Source organism: Marmota monax, unplaced genomic scaffold, assembly GCF_021218885.2.
Source record: "Marmota monax isolate L192 unplaced genomic scaffold, Marmota_monax_Labrador192_F-V1.1 WCK01_AAM20220418_F8-fsc00002, whole genome shotgun sequence".
NCBI lineage: Eukaryota > Metazoa > Chordata > Mammalia > Rodentia > Sciuridae > Marmota > Marmota monax.
This window is the reverse complement of record NW_026693571.1, coordinates 44,422,060-44,441,563: the sequence shown is the minus strand read 5'-3', so window position 1 is coordinate 44,441,563 and position 19,504 is coordinate 44,422,060.

The following is a 19,504-nucleotide window of genomic DNA, read 5'->3' as shown; positions in this document are numbered from 1 at the left end:
TTAGCCTCATGTGATATGCAAGTCAAATTAATGCCCCTACAAGACACACTCCCAGTCCCAAGGTTCAGAGAGAAAAATGCTAGGCTAGCACAGGGAAGGAAAATGCAATCAACACCAGCCCCGGCAAGAAGCCCCTCCTGGTGTCTGTCCACTCTTTCATCACAGAGCTGTATTTATGTACACATTTAGGTAATTACATGTTTATACATCTTGTCTCTCCTCAATCGTAAGCCAGTGTCTGGTCCATATTCTGTACTCTCAGTGCTCAGAACAGTGCTATACTTACCTGTGGTGTGAAGTACACTCTGCTGACAAACTGAGGTTGTTTATGCGAATCAATATAAATATACCATAGATAGTTTTAAAAACAGAGTCTGTCAAATCTGCAAGTTCTAAAGAACAAAAATTAACGGCAAGAATTAAAGAAAAGGAAAGTGGTTTACATTTTTCTGATCACATTTTCTCCTCTCATTCCCATATGTTCATGGAAAGGATGCATACACGTGGCTGTGTGTATATGTGTGTGTGTGTGTGTGTGTGTGTCATATATATATGAAGCACATATGTAAGATATATATGTGTGTGTATATATATATAATATATATATATATATATTATATATATAACATATATATTTGTGTGTATGGGTTTGTACCTAGGTATGAATTAAGTTATCAAATCAGCAACTAGGAGAAAATTGAGTATACTCTAAATTATCTTAGAAATTTGCATTTATCTCTTGAGGCTCCATGCTTAGAAGCACAGACACAATGGTTTAGCTTCTTTCGCTTCTATTTACATTCTCTCTGGGCCTCTTTCTCTTTGGAGCATTGGAAGCTTGACCCTAGTTCGAAAAGTGCATGCAAGTGGGTGAAAAAAAAATTTCCTTTTATGTATGTGGACAGTTATGAAAACTAAGTGCTTTCGAGAGGCAACTTCACAGTGTGTGAGCAGGTAGGTATAGATAGGCTTGGCATAAGACAACTAAACACTTCTGTTTTTATTATTTCATGCAGTTCTTACTAGAAACCTGGAAAACTTGGTTTCCCTTTACAGATTGGGAAACTAAGAAGTGATTGGCTCACAGGTGGCAGGTGGCGGAGCCCTGGGCTGGGAGTGAGGAAGCAAGTTGCAGATGATGTGGACCCACTAACACTCCCTCCCAAGCTGATCACAATCAGCCGAGCAAAGGAAGCTCTGAAACTATGGACCGATGACACCCCACTTATAGGACTAGAAGGGACCTTCTATTTACAGAGGAGGAAACTGAAGCCCAGAGGTGTCAAAAGATTTGCTGTAGGTTAGACCTTGTTCATGGCAGGACCAAGAGAGATGACTTGGTCTCGACTCCCAGCCTCTTCTCCAGCCCACCTCCTTCAGCTGCAAGGAGGGGCTGTATCTCAGAATGCAATGAGAAAAGATCTTTTCTGAAGAATATTAAACTATAATGCTGAGAAAAAAATATTAGCATTGTACATAATTTAATAAAGAAAAAATTATTATTCGAAAAAAGTTTGATATTCTTTATCAGTTAAGAACTATAAATGAAAAGAAAACCCATTTTGACTCAGTTGGCAAAAAAAGTGTATGTGTGTCTGTATATATATATACACATATATACGTGTATATACATTATATATACACATTTTATATTTATATACATTATATATGTACATAGAGTGTGCTACTCTATGTTAAAAATGTGTATATATACATTTGAATGAGAATTCTCATTGTTTTGAAGAATGGGGTCTTGCTGTGTGACTGACAGGCACTCATTAGGGCGGAATTAAAACTGTTAAGTCTTTCAAGAAAGCAGTTGAGTATTGTGTATCTAGAGCTTTCAAAATGTTCAAAGCTTTTGATCTAGCAAGCCAAATTCTAGGAAAATGTTCCACACATAATCAGGTATGAGACCAAAGGATACTATGTAACTGCATTATTTGCAAAATGAAAAATTTTAAATTTCATATGACCCAAGTGGAACGATCTAATAAATGAATATAAATTCAAGTGAGTGATATTATGCAGCTGTTAAAGAGAGAGCTTGGAGCTGGGCATGGTGGCACACGCCTGTGATCCCAGCAGCTAGGCAGGCTGAGACAGGAGGATCGGGAGTTCAAAGCCAGCCTCAGTAACAGCGAGGCACTAAGCAACTCAGTGAGACCCTGTCTCTAAATAAAATACAAAATAGGACTGAGGATGTGGCTCAGTGCTCGAGTGCCCCTGAGTTCAATCCCCAGTACAAAAAAAAAAAAGAAAGAAAGAAAGAAAAAACAGAGAGAGAGAGAGAGAGAGAGAGAGAGAGAGAGAGAGAGAGAGAGAGCGCGCTTGGAATAGTATTTGATAATTTGGGAAAAGATTTGTTATATAAGTGAAAAGGAAGATCCAGAACTGTGAAAAAAATCTGATTTTTAAAATTATTATCTAAAGTGTGTGGAGAAAAAGTTGGGGAATAAATCAGGTAGGAACTAACATTACTGAAGAGTGACTCTTAATGCTCCTAGTAAGACATATGATTTTGTACATTTGTGGCTAGAATAAGCAAATTGTGAGATTAAGGATAATTGACACGTTCTTCCCCATAGTTTTCAAATGTCGTACAATGAGAATGTATTCTTTTTATTATCATAAATTTAACCATTATAGAAAACTTGCAGTGCACTGACACTGAGCAAGGTAAGAAGACTGGTTTTTACTTGTTTGTTTAATATCCTTCATTTGTATCATTCTCTGGTGCTCAGAAAGCTGGGACATACGCAGCATTGCTTGGCATTCTTTTCAAAGAGAGGCTGGATGGCTTCTTTAATGACCAGTGTGCTCTCCATTCTGTGATCCTCATGGACAGAATTTCTTTCTTCATCAGGACCCTCTGCTGTACAGCACCCTCACAACTAAAATCACTATCGAAAATTCTTTCCAGTTTTGCAGACCGATTTTTGTTTTGCTGCGTAACTTGAGACAGACCTAAGGCTTAGATCATTTCCATGTGAACAGAGACACATGTTTTCCAGAGGGTCCTACCTGTGGTAGCCTGACTCTGTATAACCCACCTGACCTGCCAGAGAATAGGAATTTCCATCTCATTCTCATGGGTATCATACATGAACCAAGATACTTCATGTGTGCAAAATGCTACCCTAGGTACTCTCAGTGTATGACTGTGGATGGGATAGCTCACCCCATTTCTTTTTCTTTTTGGCACCAGAGATGGAACTCAGGGGCACTTACCATGGAGCCATATCCCCCAGTCTTTTTTTATATTTTATTTTGAGACAGGGTCTTGCTCAGTTGCTTACAGCCTCTCTAAATTGCTGAGGCTGGCTTTGAACTCACGATCCTCTTGCCTCAGCCTCCCGAGCTGCTGGTATTACAGGTGTGCACCACAGCACCCAGCCCCATTTTTTATTTCTAAAAAAAAGGTACACAGCTTATACCTGGCAGGCAGTGGGGCTATATTCATAGAAGGGCAACTCAATCTCCTTCCATGTTAGCATTTCTTTGGCAGGTCAAAAACAAGTTGCTGTGTGTTATCTCCAAATGTGGGCAAATTGGTAGAGAAACTATGAAAGAACATATCTCTTTATTGAGCCTCATAGTCCACTTATATTTCATAATTTAGTAGGGTGGAAATTGCCCCAAAATTATTACCAAATTTTCACTGACTTTCTTGCAAAGGCAAATGGAAAATTTTAAATTTTTACTAGCTATGGGGTTATGAGTGGAGAAGTGATTGAGGAACCAGGGGAAACTGTGTGCCTGTTCTAAGCAGAGAGATTATATTAAAATATTTTTGACAAATGAGAGCAGAAGAGAGAGACAGAAAGAGAGAGAGATTGAAAATCAGATATATGTCTGGAGTTAAACTATTGTTAGGCCAACACATAAGACGAAATTCTATTTACTTCCTACTCTTAAGGAGCTCATTAGAATTTATTGCATAGTTTATAAATAATTGAGCTATTAGGGTTATTTTGAACAGTGAGGTTATCTGCCACTGAAGTTTATTTTTAAAAAATCTATATATCTATATCACACTTAGCTAAATTATATTATATAAATATTATATACGTAAGCCAAACTGTGAGATTATATTTGTTTCACATGAACATGTTTAAGCATCAAGGTGACAACAACATGAAACATTGTGCCTTACCCAGTATAATTTAATAGGGAAACACATGAAAATAAGCCAGGCATCTCCAAGCCACAAATAACAGCTAGATATATCAGCGTTTTGTTTCTCTGTAGAAATAAGTATCCTTTTGAGTAAACAGTAGCCCATAAAATCAGAGGATGAGAGGAAGCATCTCTTACACAGAGACCCTGTGCTCCGGGTAAGACCCAGTTTACCTCAATGATTTGCCACATTATGAAAATTTCCACTGTGATCATTAGTCCCAAGGAACTTCTGGACACATACTCATTTTTTATAACTTCCACATACTAATTTTTTTTATAACTTCTAAGTGTAATTTTATTGGACTTTTTCTAGATGCTAATTGCTATGGGGTAAGGAATTGAGCCAACCCCATGGCTGCTCGCAGTGAGCTTTCCTTCAAGTCCCTAGGGACGATGACACTTCTACTCAAGTAACTTCAATGCAAGAAGAAAGGGTAATTAGTCAAAGTTTCAGACAGCTCCCTCCAGGGCCCACTGCTGTGAGAGCATGAGGGAGGGGAGATGACAGCGTAATTGGGTTAAGGTATTAAGTCATTGTTATGGCTTGGATCTTAGGTGTCCCCCAAAGGCCATGTGTTGAAGGCTTGATCCCCAGCCTTGGCCCTGCTGGGAGAATGCAGAACCTTTAGCAGTGGGGCCTGGTGGAAGGAAGTTAGGTCACTGGAGGTGTACCCTTAAAGGGAATGTTGGAACCTTTCCTGACACTCAGTTTGCTTCCTAGTCACCATAGAGTGAGCAGATTTGCTTCACCATGCGCACCATGATGTGCCGCCTTGTCCCAGGTCCCAAAACAATAGAGCCAAGGGATCATGGGCTGAAAGCTCTGAAACCCTAAGCCAAAATAAATGTTTCTTCCTTTTAGGTTGATTGACAGGTATTTTATCACAGTGACTAAAATCTTACTAATACAGTTATCCAGGAGGATCACCAAATCGCCAAGGATCGCATCCTCTGAAGAGCAGATCACAACCACACAGCGTTCTCTTGAGCAGTGGTTTCTAAACACTTTATTTTACAGACGCATAGTGAATAAAAATTTGAGGTAGCAACTCTCAAGTACGTATATTTATATTTTGTTATATACATGCACTGCAGCACTAATATATTACATGCATCAAACATAACATAAAATAGGTATGTTGAAAGGATAAGTCAAACTTGAAATAAGCAACAATAAAAATATTTATGAATCTTTATTTGTGGCATATATCTTTTCTTAAACGTGCTACTTTAACCAGTGCCATATGGCTGGCTGTCCTTCACTATTTTTAAAAGTTGTAGTTTCATGTTTGTGATTACAGCAATTCAAAGGTCTGTTTTTCGGTCGATTTTGTTTTGTCATTGGTTTAGTGGCTGTCAGAGTTGAAAAAGACATTTTTAAAACACAATATAAGCTTGATAGACATACCTAGTTTGAGATTTATGTGTATGATAGCAGATAGACTTCCCTATTTATGGTAGTCTTCTGAATATTTTTACTTTGGTGAGAGCAATATTTTGTTAGTTTGAGCCAGCTGTCCTGTCATTGTTCTGTAACGCAGGTGAAAAACACTTGGTCTGGGCACAGATTCGGGCTCTGATCTTACCTGGTTCCATTTTGCTTGCTTTAAAGAAAATCTTCCATCAGAAGAAGGTTTTCTTATTTTCTGCAAACTTTGACAGCCATGTGTATATTTTGTGAGGGTTGGTTTCCATCAGTTAGACACCTTGACCTATCAGCCCACTTAACCCGGCAGAGATAAGTGACAATGTGTCCTGAGACCCTATAAGAGGGGGAGAGGGGCTTGGGAATGCAATGGCCAGTCTCTCCAAGTGGGGAAGCCCCTGCGCCCCCAGGGAAATGTCCCCTACAGTGAGGACTGACCCCGACATCTTTACCTAGAGTTGGCACCAGTTGTCAATCCATATATTGACTATTTGTAGTGCGTATTTCCCCTGTTCTTCAGATAAATTTAAATGTTTTAATATTTGTTTTCTTCCACCCCAATGAGGGTGTGGAGAGTACTGTGAGGTGGACACTCACGCCCCACTCTGGAGACCTCCAGAGCAGACACTCTGTTGTTCCTCCACAAGAGGAACAGGGGACAGGAGAGGATAGACACCCCCAGTGGAGCCCTGAAATTGACCTTTCCCCTGTGAAAGTCCCAGCTATCTATAAAGCCAGATAACCATGATGCTGCAGCTACACCACATTTTTTTTCTTTTGAGGCCTTTTTGACAAAATAATCAGATTTACTCTGCCCTATTACCCCAGTCTCTAAGTCCTCTTAAACCTGTGTTGGTAGATTCATGAGATTGACAGATTAAAGGCCGCCCCCTCCCCCCTCCCCCCCATATCCACAGGGTAACACAGTCCACGAGGCTCCTATTTGTTAATCATCCGCATTAGGAACTCGATAAACAGTTTTAATACTATATGCCAAATATCTCTGTTTGTAGAGATGTCAAAACAGATGGTCCATGTTGTTCTTTTCTTACTTCTCAGACTCAAAATGAAACACTGCCCTCTCTAGGATTTCAATTACTCCAGGGACAGCCCCGTAGCTCAGTCTGTGGGGCTGTTAATGCACAGAGTCAGTTTCTACTCCTTCAAAGGCCAAAAGCCTCTGCCTCTTGCTATTTAATGTGTTTCTTTGACCAGCCCCTGGGCTCCAGCTGTGGCCTGCACCTCTCCACTCCATCAGACAGTGTTGCACATCCTGGAATTTCTCCTGGCCTGAGAACATTTGTAGGACAGCGAAACCCCCAATTCATCTCTGAGTTCAGCTAGTTTTATACTTGGCATCTTCCAAACAGGCATAACACCTAAATCCAAGGTTATTAACCTTTTTTTTTTTTTTTCAGTCACCAATTCCTTTGAGGATCTACATAACATCTAATCAGGAAAAAAAAAAGTTCAGACACATAAATTATGCATACAGTTTCAAAGAGGGTGTAGTTCATATCCCTTCTGAAGTTCATCTTAAACTAGGATCTTTAAAAAAAAATAACCCAAACTAAATTTACTGAGTCGATGTTCTATAAAACCAATTCATAATGCAATGAGTTGTTTTTAGGTTTTTAATTTTTATTGCTTTTTTTTTCTCTTTAGGGGTTAGCTTTGAACAGTAATAAGATGTATGTGTGCTTATTTATGTTGCCTTGAACAATAAAAGAATGTTCATTATGGCGTTGTGTTTATCATTAAAGACATAGTTACAAAGGCCTTTGCTTTATAATTTGGTTGTCACTGTAGACAGGCTGCTAATTGTTCAACCAAAATCAATTTCTTTGCTTCTTCCTCACTAAGAGAACCTTGATTTTGTTGGGGGTGGCAATGTGCCCAGTTGAAAAATCTACATTTCCTAGCCTCCCTATGGACAGAGGTGGCTATGTGGTTAGGTAATTGCCAGTACAAATTTAAAATGTTCCTTAAAAGGAGATGACTCATCTAGATTGTGATCATTTGTATTCGTTCTTTCTTCTTACCCAGAACACAGATGCCATGGCTGGAGCTCCTGTGGTCATCTTGCAGTCATGAGGCCACCTTGAGAATGGAAACCATGTATACAGATGGCAGAACAGAATTAAAAGGAATCTGAGAAAACTTCAACTAGCCCTGTGTCTCCTTCCTCTGTATTTCTTATCCTCAAGTTACATGAGATAAAAAGAAATCCTAATCTTGTTCAAATAAATAAATAAATATGTGAGTACATTAACACATAAAATCACACACATCTACGTATTTATGCAGCTAGACATATATCTTAAATGACACAAATTTCCTACATGTGTAATTTTTTTAAAGAAAAATCTATGAACATTAAATAGAAAGTCCTCCCTCATTAGAAAACTAATAACTAGCAAATTTAGGGGAGTTTTTAAAAAATTAGTTTTTCTATGGCTAATTTGCACAACATCATTTAAAGTATCTATTACTCTTTAGTACACAAGTAATACATTTGTGCAAAAGTTCCTGGTTTGGAAGTATTAATGTCCCTTAATCTCCCCTCTCACTTCTCTCCCCTAAACAAACAAACAAACAACCCATCCCAAGAGTAATTGTGTGCATGTTTTCTATTGATGATATAATTAAATTACTACAAACTCAGGGGCTTAAACACACACACACAGACACACACCCCTACACACCAAATGTATTATCTTTTGGTCTTAGAGATCAGAAATCTGAAAGGTGAGGATCCTAGTGGATAAAGCTCAGGTGCTGACTGGGAGGAAGGAGTTCCTTTCTCCGGCTCCTGGTCCTTCCAGCTTCTGAGGCCGCCTGGGCTCCTAGCTGGGGCTCCTGTCCACCCTCCAAGCCAGCAATGGTAGTAGACTCTTTCTCAGGCTGCATAGATCTGAAAGGGCTCCTTCTCCCTCCCTCTTTGACCTGCCCTCTCAGGCCTCCATGGGCCCCTGGATAAGCCAGGCTAAACTCACTTCAAGATCCTTGGTTTTCTCTGTCTGCAAAGCTCCTGTAGCCACGTGTGGAAACACATTCACAGGTTCCCAGGATTCAGATGTGGACAGTTGGAGGGGCCATTATTCTACTACCACACTACTATCACATTCGTGAGGGATTTCTTTCTTTCTTTCTTTTGTATATATACAGCTGCACCTATATTTTAAAATATTTTATCAAAATAAAATTTCATCCTATTCTCTAATTTGCTTGTTTTCACTTAACAGCATACCTTTCCATGTTCCTTTGTAGATCCAATAAAGTAACTTTTTAAAGAAAAATTCCTTTTGAGGTTTTTTTTAAAAAACAATATATATATATTTTTAAATTGTCAATGGATCTTTTATTTTATACATTTATTTATATGTGGTGCTGAGGATTGAATTCAGGGCCTCACACGTGCCAGGCAAGCAGTCTAGTATTGAGAAAAAATAATATTTTTTTCTAAAAAAAAAAAAAAAAAAAAGGCTAAAACAAGAGAAGAAAAGATTCCAGGACTACTATTTAAGGCTAAATGAAAATTGAAAGAGAAATCGTTCCACTTATTTGCATATTGTGGGTGAGTGTCCTTTGGGGAGCATCCAACATCCAGCCGTATTCAGTTTAGTTCCATTGAAAGCCCGGGAGCTCTGCAGTGGGCGCTCGTGGTTACCTTGCACATTCCTCTTACCCACAGTATCTGATCTGACTTGGAGAATCACCATTTCCTGCAGGATAAGATCTTTGGCCAACTAAAATGGGTGCCCTGCTTTATGGCCTAGGGAAGAGCAGTCACGTGGCCCCAAACCACGCCAATCAGATATTCCTGGAGCTCAGAAAGTAAAGAGTGGAACCGTCAAGCCCCAGAAGACAGCAGGGAGGGCAGAGCCGGGACCTCAAACTCCAGAACTGAGGACTTCATACTCTGTATCCTGCATCTCTGCGGTTTGCCCTCATTCTTTACACCAGCTTCCTCCATGCAGTGACTAACTATTTCAGGCATCATCACTAGGAGGGAAAGAGCTCTCCCCTTCTATTCCTAGCTCCCCGTTGAAGCCCTAGAGAAGCCCTCTAATTGGTTTAGTTTTCATAGCCTCTGGGAGCAGTCAGTACCCACGGAGCATGATGCATGGGGACTGTCCACATCCTTGTCCCTGTGACAGGAACCGAGAGGTCAGGGGTCTATAATTAGAACTTTGCACTACCACCACGTGATAGAAATGGAGAAATAACAGTTCCCCCCGAGAAAGCCAGGCAATGACTGTCAGAAGAGGAATAAGCAGTCCTAGGTAGACAAAAACAATAGAGAGTCAACAAGGACTGTGTACCAGGGCAAATATGCCATGGAAGACATTTGAATATTCAATAGGCCTATGGGAAGGAAGAATCTGGACATCACTTGGTCTCAGAAACTAACATTCCATCAAAAGGGAAAACAAATAAAATGGGATTTATTCAACAAATATTTATATGGTTTGAAATGAGCAAAACTTGTTTGTTCCTGATTTTTTGACCACTTCTGGCCTTTTCTGGACACTACTGACATTTTCCTCACTGTCAACGAGGAGGCCTCTCTAAATTGGACTTAGTAACAGCACTCCTGGAGGATTTCCTAGCTCGTTCAGGGGACAAAGAAAGAACTATGTAGCCTTGCCCTCAGTGTGGACTGCTTTGTGAGCTGTATTCCAAAAGCAATCTGTATGCAATGCCCAAGTTAAAATGCACGAATCCATAGAGCCACACTTTGAAAATGTTTGAAATACAAAGCAATGTGTGTCTGCATGCAAGTATGTTTCTGTGGCTGCGAAGTGTTTCATAAAATGGAAGTTAATTGGAGAGCCAAATAACCTAGATAGCTCAACAACTTTTAAAGGAAAAAAAAAGTGTACCTATTAAATTGGACTTACATTTAATTTTACCCACATCATGAAAATGTTGATTTCATTAATCATAGGAGTTGGCCAATGACAGCAATTTTAAAATAATCACTGGATAGTTGACAGCCCTCCTTGCCTACTACTTCTATACTTATTAAAGTATTCTGCTCCATATGGCATTAGAATATATTACTGCATTTTTAAAAGCTCAATGTTTTCATTCTTTATAAACTAATGAAAATAACTCTCAAAACTGTTCTTCACATTTTTACTGTTACTACACAGAGGTATCATTTAAGCCTACCAACTGATGCTGCACTATTTTTTCTCAGCAAAATTATGAGCAATATTGGTAGCAAAGAAAAAATAAGTGTAGATAGGAAAATTTACAATGAGAACTTACCAGGCTCATTTGGGTTCTCCAAAATGCAAACCAAGATATGAATTTGATTATAGATATGGAGTTTATTTGATGATCTGGGAAGTTGATGGGATGGGGTAGGAAAAAGGAGGGAAGGAAAAAAGAAAAGTGGAAAAAAATATAAAAGTGTACATCAATGAGCAGGTTGTACTTTGTTGGGTAGCTAGGTCTCTCTTCTGCTTGGGATCCTCTGAGAAAATATGTGGAACAAGTCCTTCAGAGCTAATCCACTGAGGGATGGGGAAGTTGGAGCACTTATCTTCTGACTCTGGGACCTCATTGGTTAAGGGTTGACCTTGGGGGGCATTTAATAGGCATCACCTCCAGGCTGTCCTAACTGTGGACCAAGAAGGGCTTCAAGAGAAGCAGAGAGTTATGGCACTCAGGCTAGAAAGCCATCAGCATGTAGAGAAATGTTTCCACAGGTACACCTAGGGTCATGAACAGGTTATCAGTAGCAACTATCATGTTTACTCCTTGCCCTGTTCACATCCTCTTGTAGTATGGAGTGTGGGGTTGGGTTCTTTGTCTTATGAATTTGAAGAATAAAATTCACAGGCACAAGAGAGCAAAGTAACAGGATTTATTAGAGTAATAGAAAGAAAGCAGAGCTCCCAAGGAGAGAAGGGTCCCAAGAGAGGGATACCAAAGGGTGGCTATTGTCTAGGGGTTCATACAGATCTATAGGTTTAGGGAAGTCTACCCCCTGCCCAATCCTGAGTGAGACATCCAGTGTCCATGAGGTGTTCATGAAGCCTTCAGTCCAATCAAAATATCAATCATAGGGTATATCTCTCATCTTCTGGCATGAAATGTTTTACTAAAGCAACCAGCATACTTTCTACCTTCTAACAATCAAGCGCAACTATCATTCTGTCACTAATATATTGGGTCAGGATGGTTTACTACAGAATGACAAGGTGAACAAGGCTCCTGTAGAATGTATTGTAATAGAAGGAGCATTAACATATTCCTAGGACCAGGTGGTGAATGATAAAGAGAAGGTATTTACCAAAACAATAGCCTTGGGCAGTTAGTAGGAGGCTGTTACAAAAGCAGTGTGCATTCACGTGAGAAAGATGGAGTGAGCATCTGGGAGCACTTGAGGTATCTTGTTAGAGCAACCAATGTTCTTGCTCCTCATGTGGATTGTCTTTCTTGCAGCATGGCAGCCTCAGGGTAAGCTAAATTCTGACATGGTAGCTCATGCCTATACATGTTCCCCTGCACAAGGCAGAATCTCCATCACTTTTTGTTATGGTTTGTATATGAGATGTCCCCCAATTAATGCAGGAATAGTCAGAGGTGAAATGATTGGATTGTGAGAGCTATAACCTAATCAGTCCATCCTAGTTTGAACGGACTGACTGGGTGATTGCTGTAGGTAGGTGGGGTGTGGCTAGAGGAGGTGGGTTACTGGCAAGCCCTGGAAAGATTGTTCTCCCTGTGGCCCCTTCTGCCTTGCACTTGCTTTCTTGCTGCATGAGGGGAGCAGCTTCTCCGGGCTATGCTCTTCCACCCTGATGTGCTGCCGCACATTGGGTGTTATTCTGCCGTCTGCTGTCTATGGACTGAGACCGTTGAAACTGAGCCACATATAACTTTTCCCTCCTCCAAGTTGTTTTTATAGAGTATTTTGGTCACAGCAACAACAACAACAATAAACTGACTAAAACACAGGATCGTTTTGGCTGTACATGATTGATCACAGCAAGTAAGTCCAGCCTAGACTCAAGGGGAAGGGAATCAGACACATTGCTCAGCTGGTAGGGGAATGGCAAAGTTGCTTTGGAGAAGAGTAGTTGGGATGAGGAATATTGTGGCAGCCACCTTTAGAAAATGTCCTCTGTCACATCTCTCACAGTAGGAACTCTGCTCACTTGATCAGGCTAGGCTGAGACTAGTTCCTAGTTTTCAGAACAGAGGCAATGAAGATGGGTAGCAGCCGACCTTGAGGTGGTGAGTGTGATCTGTGAGGCATGTGCTTCAGTTGACTTGGTATAGTTCCAAGATGTGGGGATGCTGTTCTCTTCAACTTACAGGGTGAAGGATTCTTCAGTTACGTTAGATGATTCAGGGAAAAAATTATTCAAGGTTCTCTAGTTAATCTACCCAGATGCCCACATTCCAGTGTTCTCAGTGTGTTTTCTTTGATTTGTGCCTAAGAGGCCTGCCTAGACTGTGCCTTCCTCTGCTCTGTGGTTCTGTTGCTCTTACAATGAACCCTTGTGCTTAGTTTTCAGAACCATCTGCCCTCTGGTTGCAGGAAATGGAGATGTCTTTAGATGCTTCCAAAAAGGGCTGCTGCCATTCATTACTATGTTCCAAAGTGTGAGTTGGATGATGTAAACCCATTGCTTTTTTCCCCGATTTCATCTAGAGCAGTTAACAAGAACCAGACAACTCTCCAATTCCTATGATCACCCCAGTCCCCATATCTTCAACAGGCATTAGCTCTATTGCACAAGCCAAAATTCTCCTTTACTTTTGTCCTGTCCAACTACAATATGGGTGGAATTCTTAGAAATTGTGACACCTCAAGGTGATAGGGTCACTGCCACTTTACCACTACCACCAATGGGGTCTTTGTTGCCTCCAGACCATCAAGAAAATACTTTAGGGGGTTACTTCCTATAATAGACTTTATAGGTCCATTGAGGTGATCCAAATAGCTCTTCAGAGGTCCCCTGAGGACTTTGGTCTTCAAATTGCCCATAGTAGTAACCCATTCATTCAGTGGGTTTTCTATTTTCTCTTCTCTTGTTTTCTACTCTGTCTCATTTGTTCTTCCCAGGATTCTCTCCAAAATAAACTCCCTATATTGAAGGTCTTGTCTCAAGGTCCGATTTTGGAAGAACTTAAACTAATGGACCTATAAAGTCTATTATAGGAAGTAACCCCCTAAAGTATTTTCTTGATGGTCTGGAGGCAACAAAGACCCCATTGGTGGTAGTGGTAAAGTGAACAGAAGAGGCAATACGGTTTCTTCCTCTTTCTCTCTTGCTTTCTGGCCATGAGGTGAGTCATTTTGCTCCATCGCACACTCCCACCATGATCATCATCACCATAGGTCTAAAAGCAATGGCGGCCAATGCGTCATGGACTGGAACCTCTGGATAGTGAAACAAAAGAAGTCTTTTTTCACCATGTGCCAATTATCTCAGGTATTTGTTATAGTAACTGAAAACTGACTACTACACTTCTGTAGGGAAGATGTGCAGGGTGGAGTTGATAAAAAGAGATACCAAATTGACTCAGAGTTCCTTTCCTCTTCTGTGCCCCCAACAGGCCAGAAGGAACAAAAAGGAGAAGGAATCAGACAGTCTTCAGACTCAAGGATCCCAGGTGTGGTAGAAGATGGGAGTAAAGCTGAAAAAGGAGGACTGAATCAAAACTGTATGCCATATTGATTAGTGAGTCCCCATCCTCCTTTCCTCACTTGGATGACAGGGCACCCTCTATATTCCCTAGACAAGGCCTTTTACGAGTCTTCTCTGGCAAAACCAACTGACCAGAAAAAAGACTTATATACTGATGTTCAAAAGTTTCCCAGTGAAATGACCAGATGCCTGACTGGTTGCTTCATGGTAAATAGTAGCAACTGACAAACTTTGCAAATATACATGATACTTTCCATCAACTTTTTTAGCGCTTCACTTTTAAATGTGAACAACAATCAAGTATTGTCAGACATATGATGAAAGTCTCTATCATAAAATGTAAAGATACAAACAAAAAATCTATATCAGACTAAAAAAGATAATGAAATTAAAATACTATTAAAAATTATATTAGCGATCTCAGAAATATAAGATAAAATATTACACACATGCAATAAGATGATGCCGGTAAAGGAGAAAAGGATCATTTACAGAATAAGAAGTGCTTCTTAGAAAATAAAAATAGGATAACAGAAATAATTGATTTTAACAAAAGGGCTGGAAAACAGGTCTTCATGAAGCTAAGCAAAAGACAGAGACAGAAAAATAGGAGAATCAAGAAAATTAGAGAATGAAACCAGGAGACCTATAGTTTACTAATGGAACTTTAAGAAAAAGAGTCAAAAAAAAAAAAAAAGAAGAAGAAGAAATTAGCAAAGAATTGGTTTAAAGAAAAAAAAAAAGCCCAACTTTTCCAAAACTGAAGAATACGGGTCTCCAGACTAACAGATTCATGGGCACTAGTACAATGAATACAAGAAGCCACTTCTGACTTCCAGTGACTTTGTCCAGTACTGATGACCTCTGTGTTGGTTAATCTGAATTGTCAACTTGATTGAATTAAGAGATGCTAAAATAGAGAGCTTGTGGGTGTGGCAATGCCTGTGTTTCTAGGAATGATTGGTGTTTGAGACAGCAAATGGAGAGGGGAACCCACCCTAAATGTGGGCAGCACAGGCCAATAGGTTGGGACCTGCACGGAACTAAAAGGTGGAAGAAGGAGGAGGTGCAGCAGACCCCAGTCAGTTCTTCTTGAGGGTGTTTCTACGGAGGCTGAGATTGCCTGAGGACATCGGATTCCAGCTCCTTAGCTCTTCCAAAGCCGTCTCTAACAGTTACTCTCCAGGGAGTTTCCAGGCCTTCCATCTTGGACTGCAGCTGCATCAATTTTTCCTCTTGTTCTGAGGCTCCAGTTTTTTGGAACAAGCAGCTACTACTTCCTCTAGCTCTCCAGCCTGCAGACAGCCATTGTGGGACTATCCAGTCAATGTAATAAATCCTCCTTTTATAATCATAATATATGTGAAAAAATATTTATATCCTGTTGGTTCTGTTCTTGTAGAGGTCCCTAATACATCCTCACAGAATGCTTTCTTGGTAGTTCAATAACTATGCAGATCTTTCTTCTAACATCCTGATCCGTCAACTGCTCGACTTCCTTTCCTCTGATAATTTAATTTTCACCATTTTTCCTGCCAACTCTGCATTGATATGAACTTGACAATCTTGATTTCAAGCTTCCCCATTTCTGATGACAACTGACCCCTCATTCCCGTTTTTGCTCTCTTTCATTCTCTTAGCATCTGTTACGGTTTGGACGTGTGTGTCCCACAAGAGCTCATGTGGGAAGACAATGCAAGAAGGTGTACAAGTGAAATGACTGGGTTAAGCCAACCAGTGAATTAATCCCCTGATGGGATTAACTGAGTGGTAACTGAAGGCTGGTAGGGTGTGGCTGGAGGAGGGGGGCATTGGGGATGTGGTTGGAGGAGGGGGGCATTGGGGGTGTGGCTTTGGGGTATATATTTTGTATCTGGCGAGTCAAGTCTCTCTCTGCTTCTGATCATCATGTGAGCTGCTTCCCCCTGGCACACTCTTCACCAAGGAATGGAGCCTGCTGTCTATGGACTGAGACCTCTGAAACCAGGAGCCCCCAAATAAACTTTTCCTCCCTTAAAATTATTCTGGTCGGGTCTTCTGGTCACAGCAGTGAAAAAGCTGACTAAAACCGCATCTCAGCTCCTCTGGGACCGAACATAAGTTAATCTGATTCTACTACTTTGGATTCACTATCACTGACTCCCATGAGCCCTCTGTGCTGCTCAACAGGGCCCCTACATTTTTGTAATCCAGTCACGGTCCTATTCTCCTAGCTTGTTTCCTTTCCTAAAGGACTATTTTGCATCTCCTCCTACCATATCTTTAAAATTAATGTTCTTATCTCCTAATTCACTAAGAAAATAAAAGCGATCTGAAAAGCACCTCTGCTAATCCCCGCCACATCTGTTGGTCTGTTCTGCCTGCTCTGCACACACACTGCCCATCCTCTGAGCCATGACGGTCCCTCTTCTTGGATCCTTGATTCTACCTCCTCTCCTGCAAGTTCCAGTAATTGTCCTTCTTTCTTCTCTTATCATTTTCCCTGCTTCTCTTGGATCATTCTCACCAGCAAGCAACTGCGCTGTCATATCTTCCATTTAAACAAATGAAAATTTCTTCCTTCTCTCTCTGCTCCCCTTTGGGACAAAATTTCAAGGTTTGTCTATGTTTCTCGTCTCTAGCGTCTCTCCTCACTTCCTCTTGAATGCGCTCAAGTCGTGTTTTTACTCTCACACGCAGAGCTAAGCAAACTACAGGGGACCTCCAGGTTGCTAAATCTCAGTCTTCAGCTTCTTAACCAGTCTATAGTTGACCACTCAGTTTTTGAAACTGTCTCCTGACTTTCTTTCCACATCTCTGACCACTCTTCAGCCTTCCGAGTGGATTTTGTCCTGTCTCCCTGATCTAATAAAGATCTAATAAGTGATAATAAATAATACAGATCTAATAAAGATCGATATGCCTCAGATCTCAGTTTTCAGACCTCTTTTCTATATTCATTCATTCATTTCCTTGCTCTTCTCACCCATTTGTCATTAATTATAGACTAATGATTTCAAAGTCATCCCCCAGCTTAAGCCTCTCCCCTTAAATTCAGGTATATAGCTGCTTACTTGAGATCTCCACACAGATGTCCCATTAACGTCTCAAACCGATACATTCCAAACTGAGTTCCTGCCCTTCCTCCAGACACCTCCATTTCACAAAACAACTCCTTCCTTCTATTCATTCAGGGTAAAAACATCCGTGTTCTATTGGACTCCTGTCTTCCTTTATCCCACATCAACATCATTTGCCTTACAATCGGCAGCATACCCTGTTGGTACCAAATTCAAGACCTATCCAGAAACTGAGCACTTTTCAACAATTTTTATGCCACTAACTGGAACACCACTGGCTGGGCACAAGCCTGTCATTGCCTGGGTACTGCAGTCTCCCCTGCCTGCTTCTGCCCTTAGCCCGGGACAGTCGACTCTCCACACAGCAGCCGGTATGATCCTTTAAACATATAATTCAGATCATGACATTTCTCGGCTCATAATCCTTCATCACTTCCCCAGCTTATTCAGGATGAAAGCTAGATCCTTATAGCAATCTCCAAAGCCTGATGGGATCTGGCCACTGACACCTCCTGCTCTCCGCCAATCACCTCCCCCCCCACCTCACAGCTCCCTGGCCCCGCAGGTCCTTGAGAATCCACGCCCACTCCAGCCCTTCTCCCCGTGGGCTCTTTGCACTGGAAAATCACGTTCTGGAATGCTTTTCCCTCTATAGCCCACTCCCTCACTCCCTTGAGGTCTTTTCTTATACATTGAGAGACGCAATAGTGATGCCTGCAACAACTGTACAGGAAAATATTTCTAATCTACGATTCTCTGTGTATCTAGAAAATTGATCAAGTTTGAGGGTAGAAAAGATGTTCCCAGGCATGCAAGACCTCAACAGATTTCCTCCCTATTTCTTTCCCAAGAAGTTCTTGGAGGATGTGCTCCATCAACATGACATAATAACCTGAGAAAGAGGAAACTAGGCATCCAACACCAGAGCGCCCTTGGGAATCCCCAGGGTGAGGGGGCCAGGAAGTCCTGGGCTAATAGCTGCGCAGGCCACCTGGAAAGAGGACAGAGAGCTTCAAGAGGAGCACACTGAAGAGGGGGAAATGTTACTGAGAGACTGCCTGGTGCATTTGACCATGTTAAGGAGCCAGAGGTGGTTGTATAGTGTGTGGGGGTGATATGTGAGAATAATAGAGAAAGCCCGTGGGGTGCATTTCTATAGGAAATAAAACAAGTGGACAAGAAAAGATAAAATACAATCCCAATGTTCTTCAACTTTAAAAATGTTTTCATAGACATAAGATGGTACAACCACAAATTATGTAATAACTTTATTAGCAAAAGGTAAGAAGAGATATAGTGTGTGAGGGAGAGATTGTAGGAAGGAGACTCAGGAGCCTCAGCTTCAGAGAAGGAAGGTAAAAATCATGTCTAAATGTTTAAAATCAAGATAAAACTATGGAGCAGTACCACTTAAGAATATAAAGATAAATACCAAAGTGACCACTAAAAGATTTGAAAATGGTTCTTTCTGGGAACAGAAATCAGGATGGAGAAGGGATGCTTTGTTGTTGTTTTTAATTAAAAGACTTATAAAAATTGTTAAAAAAAAAACCCTTAAGTACATGAATTTATTTTCTAATATTAAACTAGAATAAGAAATGAAAGCAAATTAAAAAAATCTCCATACCAAAATAGAAAAGAAAATCACGAATGAAACCAGTTTTGGTAGGGCAAACCTGTAATCCTAGCTACTCAGGAGGCTGAAGCAGGAGGATTGCAAGTTCAAGGCTAGCCTTAGCAATTTAGCAAGGTCCTAAGCAACTTAGCAAGGCCTTTATTTTTCTTAAAATAAAAAGTGAAAAGGGCTGAGGAGGGCTGGGGATGTGGCTCAAGCGGTAACGCATTCACCTGGCATGCTCCGGACGCTGGGTTCTATCCTCAGCACCACATAAAAATAAAATAAAGATGTTGTGTCCACCGAAAACTAAAAAAAAAAAAAAATTAAAAAAAAAGCTGGGGATGTGGCTGAGGAGTAGAACACCCTGAATTCAATCCCCAGTACCACAAAGAAAATCATGAATCTTACTTAATCTAACTGATATGTACGTGGTATAATTGCTCATAGAGGTAAAACAAGGGAAATTATCTTCAAGGTGCTATCGCCCTGTGGACATATTGTAGCCTGGTCTGCGTACACTACTCCTTTCTTCTAGGAAATACAC